This window comes from Silene latifolia, chromosome 11 (genome assembly GCF_048544455.1).
Source record: "Silene latifolia isolate original U9 population chromosome 11, ASM4854445v1, whole genome shotgun sequence".
Lineage (NCBI taxonomy): Eukaryota > Viridiplantae > Streptophyta > Magnoliopsida > Caryophyllales > Caryophyllaceae > Silene > Silene latifolia.
The window spans coordinates 78,523,642-78,531,528 of NC_133536.1; the positions used below are offsets into that span (position 1 = coordinate 78,523,642).

At 29.9% G+C, this 7,887-nt stretch overlaps 1 long non-coding RNA gene across 1 annotated transcript; it reads left to right on the top strand.

Annotated features, from left to right (window-relative positions):
* Positions 1 to 4,904: 4,904 nt before the first annotated feature.
* On the top strand, positions 4,905 to 5,246 carry LOC141614939 (uncharacterized). The gene is made up of 3 exons (XR_012529485.1): positions 4,905 to 4,968; positions 5,095 to 5,114; positions 5,194 to 5,246. It is a non-coding gene; the product is annotated as an uncharacterized LOC141614939 (long non-coding RNA).
* Positions 5,247 to 7,887: the final 2,641 nt, after the last annotated feature.

Consider the following 7,887-nt stretch of genomic DNA (forward strand, 5'->3'; position numbering starts at 1 on the left):
ACATGTGAAAGTCTTTAGAGTCTCCAACAATTAAGAACTACTATATCATTGAAAACAAGATGTAGTACGGTTATGGAGAATTGTAATCTAAGTAGAGTTCTTATATTTCTTGGATGCAATTTAATGATAAGCATACAAAAATCTATATATAGACAAATTGGCTTCTTCAATTATTTTTATAAATTTGTACTCCTTATTAGTATTTAGATATCAGTTTGTTTAATAAGTTTATATACCGTTAAAGTTACTTATTAATTTAGAGTTAACACATATTTATTCAACACTATGTCCTAACTCTTTAGTTCACGTATGCGGGTTAAGAGTTCATTTTTTTTGTCAACGTCAGCATATTCATAACAAAGTATAGTTTGCTACACTACGAATCAACTAAGGTAATTTTTATTTTTGTGCTCATACCTAAATCAGTGATGTACGTCATTACATTTGTAATTTCGTTAATAATGATTGTATGTTACATGTCTCCTCACTCTCCATGTTCCACCTTATATTAAGTTACATATTCATACTTTTAAATTCCTTTTGCTTATTAATTAAGGTTATTGTATAGTTTTGTTTATTTGAGTATTGGTTTATTTATTGTTATTTTTTCAGGAAGAGTGATGATGTGGTCTTACACAATTGGGGTATTCCGTATTCATCGATATGAATATTATTACAAAGATCCAATATATGTTATCTAGACTTTATCATGTGTATTTACTCCCTCCATCTCAATTTTGTCTCAATTCTTTGTTTGCCTTTAACCAACCAAAATACCTCCTCTTAAAGAATAAAAAAAGCAAACAAATGATGAACAAGGGAAGTATTTATCTTGCAGGTTGTTTATTATTGATTGTCAAATGCTTTTAAAGTTTTAATTATACTCATTATTATACCGTGTCTTTAAGATAATAAGTTGCTGGATATGGGCTATAACTTTATATACAGTTATTTCGTTTTTTTGAGAGAGTTTCAAATTATGAGATAAAATAATTTCCTCATAATTTCATGCTCCACTCTTAATACTCAATATAAAATTTGAACATACCCTCAAAATCTGGTAAAACAAATAATTTCTATGAAGATCGTAAAAATTTTTAACTAATAACATTGGTATTTTATTTTAATTTTCTTTTGCAAAAGGGTATAGATGATCAAATAATAATATTGTCTTTAACTTAACAAAAGAAGGTTAAAGCTTAGATCAAGTTTGGGTACTTGATAAATAATCTTTTAGGACCGTCCAGAAGTTATGACACACCTTATAATGTGAAAATATAGAAAAAAGAGGAAAAAAAATTAGGCCGCAATTCTAGGAAGGGTAGAGAAATTTGGCCGCAAAAATTAAGATTATCTCATAGAAAAAGCGTATTTTAGAAATTTCATTTTCAAAAGAAATTTCATTGATACTCAGTACTTATGAGTTTGGGTACTTGATATATGACGGTATAAGAATTGGATTGCAAGCACCAAATTGGTTTAATTTTCACTTGAACAAGGTTCGATTGGTTAAACTAAAAACATAATGATTTGATTTCCGCGTAAACAATGCTCAATTGATTAAACTAAACCAACCGTTTAGCTGTAAACCAAGTGTAGCTAGAAATTGAAGATAATAATTTATCACATCGTGTATTCAATAAAGCCAACCGTATGCAAGTGTAGTTAGAATTTGGAAAAGTTAATATTTTACGGAAGCACACGTTATTCATTCACCCAACCGTATGCTAAATATAAAACTAATCAACTTCTGTGTGATAATATGTCATATTTATAAATATAGTTGTTGAATGGAATCAAGAGTATTAAGGTTTTGTTCTTAGACTTTAATTTTAGCTCATTTTAATTCAATTCAGTTCTATTCAGTTTCATTCAGCTTCATTAACTTCAGTTTATTTTAGCTCATCTCTTCACAAATTACTCTTAGATCATGTTCTTTTCGACTTAATTTCAGCTCTCATTGAGCTCACTCCAGCTCAATTCAGTTCGGCTCGGATTATTTCATCTCTATTTATCTCAACAAATTTCGATTCAATTCAGCTTCATTCGCCTCACTTTAGCTATTTTATTTTAGTTCAGCTCAACTCGGCTCCATTCAGCCCAAAAAGAACAAGAACATAGCCTTAGTTCATTTCAGTTCAGTTCAGCTCCATTAAGTTCGGTTCAGTTCAGCTCTTTTCAGACGAAAAGAATGGGGCCTTAGTAATAAGAGACGTCTTATGTCTTTTTGTACTTTGAATAATGCATTGTTACATTATTGATAATGCTATTTTCATCTCAAATTAAGATTTCGATAAAAAATCCTCCATTTATAATCTTATAATATACTCTGCAATATTACAATAATAGACCAATACAAATAGGCCCGTGCATCGCACGGACATTAAATCTAGTCTACATAGTATAAAAGCTGTGTTTTTTTAAGCTTTTCTATTGGTCCCTTCTTTTTAGGGCTTGAAAAAAAATTATTTGAGTAGGTCCCCCCATGTTCTTCACATATTTATTTACTCTCTTTCTTCTTCTTTCATTAATTTCTCTCTTGATTCATCTATTTTCTCAATCATATCATATTGTATTTAATTCAATATTAAATTAAATTATGATATGAAAAAAAAGTATATGAAACATTAGAATGCAAAAAACCAAAAACAGTAAATTACCACAAAGCAAGTTGTATTTAAAATTAAAATGGTTGATACACCTCTATAAAAAACAAAAAATCTAGAAAAACTACTACTACTTTGTAAAGCCGAATCCGATTTCATCGAAAAATTAATTTTGTAAAATTAAAAAAAAAAAATCTTAACACTAAAATGTTATAGTTCAAATAATTTTTATATTATAAATTATACTAATAATATATTGACTCAAGATGAAACTTTACAAAAGAAAAAAAAAACGAAAATTAATATTACTGACAAAAATTCTGAATTAGAAACATGCAAACACGTATCTACCTTTTCTCGCTAAGCAATATCGATTTTATAGAAATTTCGTCACGAGTTGCAGTATGTAGGGGAGATCATGGGTAATTTATTTATAGTTTCAATAATGAAGATGATACTGATAGGTATGTACGAGAGAAAGAGAGGTCAGTGATTAGGGATGCAGTTGGTAATATAAGAGAAAAAGGTTCACTATGGTGCAATTACCCGAGGAGGTTTGGGGATGAAGGTAGGTGAATTTTAAGTTTTTAGGGTTTAGGTTATTTAGGGAGGATTGACTTAGTTGTTTTAAATTATACTTCGATGAGTGAATGAGTTTAATCACTGGTTTAGGTTTTGTGTTGTTAGGCTGTTTGTAACATATATTAGTCCAATTGTTTAGGTGGGTAGAATAGTTACGTGACAATATATTGTTTTTAGTTGTCACCAAAATAAATCCATGTTTCTAATCCATTTTTTGAGATTGAATATGATCTTATATAATTTTGTAGCTGACATAAAATTGGCTTGAAAGATCGACACGAATTTGACATTAGCGGTTCTATATCCGTGCAAAAGAAATAAAAGTAATAAATTCCAAAAATATTGTAACAAAAAAATATCAAAAATTAAATGTGTAGTTTTAATTTTAAAATAGGGTAAGGAAGGTCAAGTCCCAAGTCAAACATGTCGCATATAAGAATATGTTTAGTTTGGGACTGGTTAGATGGATTATGGAGCAGGCTAAGATCAAAATACAAATCAAAAAAATTTTTGTAACACCTATTTTTCATTTTAAAATAGAAAACAAATAATTTAAGAACAAATCAACTATATAAAATTAATATTTTAATTATACTCCTTTGTTACCGTACTTATATCCAAATAATTATACAGTGTATGTACTCTGTACGTAATATGTTATTTAATAAGTATTTTATTATTAAATAATAAGCAAGTTATTTAAAGTGCGTCTTTTTAATCATGTTAGTAATTTAAATTTAAATTACTAAGATATTTTAATTATTATTTTACATTTCATATATAAATTTTAATATTTGTGGCATGTATTCACATTTAATCAAACTTCATTTTTACTAACGGGTCGAGCGGGTTGGGTAAAGTTTTAACTCTAAATTACGTATATAATCACCTTACTATAAAAGTTAAAGCTTTTAAGAGACTGTGATTGACTCCTTAAACTTAGGAAGCTAAAAGACTTTTCTTATCCCCTACATACCCCACCACTAAAAGCTTTCTATCATTTTATTTTCATTTAAAGGGTAACTTCTACAATACAATTTCTTTTATCTTTATGTGGTTTAATAATAAAATTTATTTTATAAAGTCTGATCATTTTCGGTAAATAACATTAAAATTAGTTTCAGTTTATAATAATCTTTAAAAAAAAATTAATCAATACCAGTAACACCATTTGGAGTCGAAATTATTTTCACCAGATTTATAATTTATATATTTATCATTTAATTTCACGTTGAATTATATTTGCATTAATTACCAGTAAAACCATTTGGAGTCTAAATTATTTTCACCAGATTTATAATTTATATATTTCTCATTTAATTTCACGTTGAATTATATTTGCATTTAATTAATTGAATATATTTATGAATAACAAAGTTTTTAAAAACAAACCCGTACATTTTTTGTACGGGCATAAAACTAGAATATATATAAAAGAGGCTTTTTTCAGGCATTGTGAGAGACTCCAACTTTCTTAAAACACTAAAATAAAAATAAATCCTTAAGAAATAATAAAAAAATCTTTTAGAATTAATAAATTAAAAAAAATCAAATAATATGATGTGCATGCAATATAATATAATTATTTGTATGTGTTTTAGTGGGTATAAAACTCAAAATATTGTTATATATACTCATCTTCCCATCCCAAAAATTCATACGTACATCTCATTCTGTTAATTATTGAGTTAATAAAATATTTGCATGAGAATTGGAGTGAAGCCTGCCAACTTTTTGGACACGCACGATAAAGTTCTGATCGGAATCGCCACTAAAGGAGGTACGACCTTGATTTAATTTTTTGAGCAAGAGTTCGTGTTTTTGAATACTTTGTGTTCAAGTGTACATAATGTTTATTTTACTAATTTTGTTTTCCTTGAAATCCTGGCGATCAACAACCTTCCAGTGGTCAAGTTTTTTAATGCTGTAAGTCCTCTTGCACAAGTTTGTCTGATTTTACTTACCCGGGAAGGTCGTTTATCAAGCATTGCCTTGGTTTTTGTAGGTAAGTAAAGCTCAAACTGCACAGAAAGGGTTGAATCCTTCAAGATTCAAAAGGTACTTATTTGATTCTGCACGCACGCCATTACTTTTGGGAATGATCATTTTTTGAGGGAAGATCATGTAGATGTTCATATTCTACGAGGATTGTGTTTCCATATTACATCAAGCATTATCCTGTTTAATTTTTTCATAATAGCAATAGTTCAACGTGTGCTACTTTAGTTATCCTCTTTTTAAAACTCAAAATATTGTTATATATACTCATCTTCCCATCCCAAAAATTCGAGAAATAGGAACATACATCAGATGTACTACCTCAGACCTCATTAGTTTTTGAGTTTATGTATATTTTTTCTGAGCTTTTTAAGATTTACAAGTTACATTTTAATTTTTGCCGTCAAAACTCAAATTTAACTGAGCTTATATGTAATGTTTTTGAGTTATATTGTATTTGTATAATCCACTTACTGCAAAAATTCATACGTACATCTTCATTCTATTCTTTTCATGTGGTTTATGATTTTTATTTCCTATATATTATTATGGCTTACATGATACGCTAATTACGTTGTTTGGTTAATACAAGCAATCATATGTTCACTAACCTTTAACCTTCTGTTTATTTTGCTTTTACAGAGTGATTAAAAAGAAGAATAGCGGTAGATCTAGATCATGGTTATTAAGTACGGAGTACTCCGTAATTAATAGAGGCCGTTGAAGTACACATACATGGTACGTAATATGAGGATGATAATTAAGGTCAAATCGTTTATAACAATAATAGATGTTTTTGTAAAACGGAATTAGTATAATTCTATGGGTTCATTGGAACGTCAACATGTTGATATAATTTTAAATCAAGATATTCAACATGTTAATATAATTCAACCATATCAAACGACAAGCCGGTAGGGTGCGATTTCCACTCGTGCATAACGCTTATTTTGGATCATGGAGGAAAAAAACGAAGACATACAGAATAATGTTAACAGTTAATTGTATAGATTAAGTAATAAATAATCAGCAATCTTCTTACTTCGTTGGCAATTCCACAGTTAAGAGACAATGCAAAGACATAAACTATATGATTTTTGACAACTAAGCATCAATTTCGTATAAGCATATGACAAAGAGCAACTAATTTAACGGGATAGATTTAAAATACATCAACCCTTCGACCTCGCTACGTCACAAAAGTATAATGAGTTATTGAGCCATTTGATTATCCTAATTGAAAATGGAAATAAGGAATTAACTGTGTGTCTATGGAAATAAAGTTCCACAATCTCTTAGACGATTGATGATTGTAATGTGGGATTGGTATTCTCGGCAATCCCAAAAGACCCAAATGATAGCTAGGTACCTAGAGCATGTTGTGGGATCTATTTCAAAGTTAAACTATGCAACAATATAACTTTTAATCTAATAATATGGCTGGGTCAATTTAAATACTTTGTCTACTAAACACAGATCTTATAATATGCATGACTTATTCAATATTAGATCACAGTACTTATTCCTTAAAAGTTTTATTTTCATTAGAATCATAGACTTCCCACAAAGGTGATTATAATTTCTATATACACAAATCATAAAAAAAGAAAGTAAATTTATTTGTATACACTCGCATTCTCACAACAAAGCTAATGTTAAGAAAATAACCATAACTTTTCAATTGAGAAGATACAATTAGAGGTGAGTCAATATTATAACCCGTACAACGTACGAGCACAAAATCTAGTTGAGAAGAAATTAAGAGATTTTAGAGAGCGATGTGCTTTTTTAAAGTTTGATTAATTTTTGTTGGCTGGAGAGTGTTACAAAGTACAACTAATGAGATCTAATATCTACCGTTGGTTTACTTAATCTAATGGCTAAGATTTGTGAGCACAAACTCACCGTAAGAACCAAATTCACGAGATCCCCCCCCTCCCCCCTCTGTGTGTGTGTGTGTGTGTATATATATATATATATATATATATATATATATATATACATACAGATTTAGGATCCGGTGAGAACGACTACTCGGTGAGAACGGTGAGAACGAACTACAACCATTAGATTAAAAAACAACTCGCGGCTTAGATCAATCCCAATGATAACCAAACGTTTTATGTATAAATTATAAAACACCTATTCCTAAGTCAACCTTTCCCTCACCTCTCATTTTTTTTACATTTTCAGTGATAAACAATTACGACGATCGTTCCACCTTAATTGACGGTGACCACCACGACCAGCCACCAGCACCGCCAAAAGACGACACCGACGACACAATCACCATCACATACGCCGGCGGCCACACCTGAATTAGCCTATCTTATAAGTTGATACATGGTAACATCGCCGGAAATAGCTCAACCACACCGTCGACTAATAGTGCGTGTCTCTAAAGAAAATGCCGGCAAAGGCGTCGACCAGCGTCGTCGATTCATTTTTGTTCGTCGGCGTTGGTTTCAATTTATTTTCTATTCAATTTGTAACACCCCCATACTCCAAGTGCCTTACCAGGACCACTCAGGTATAAGGATGCCACCATCTCGGTTACCCGAGGCATGATATTCATAAGACAATAACGAAACAACTTTAAAAGTAAATAAAGTTTAAAGTGATTACATAGCAATTCCAAACTGATAAAAAGAAATACAAAATTCTCAGACGGTCTACTGCTAAAACTATCAAAGCTACAAAA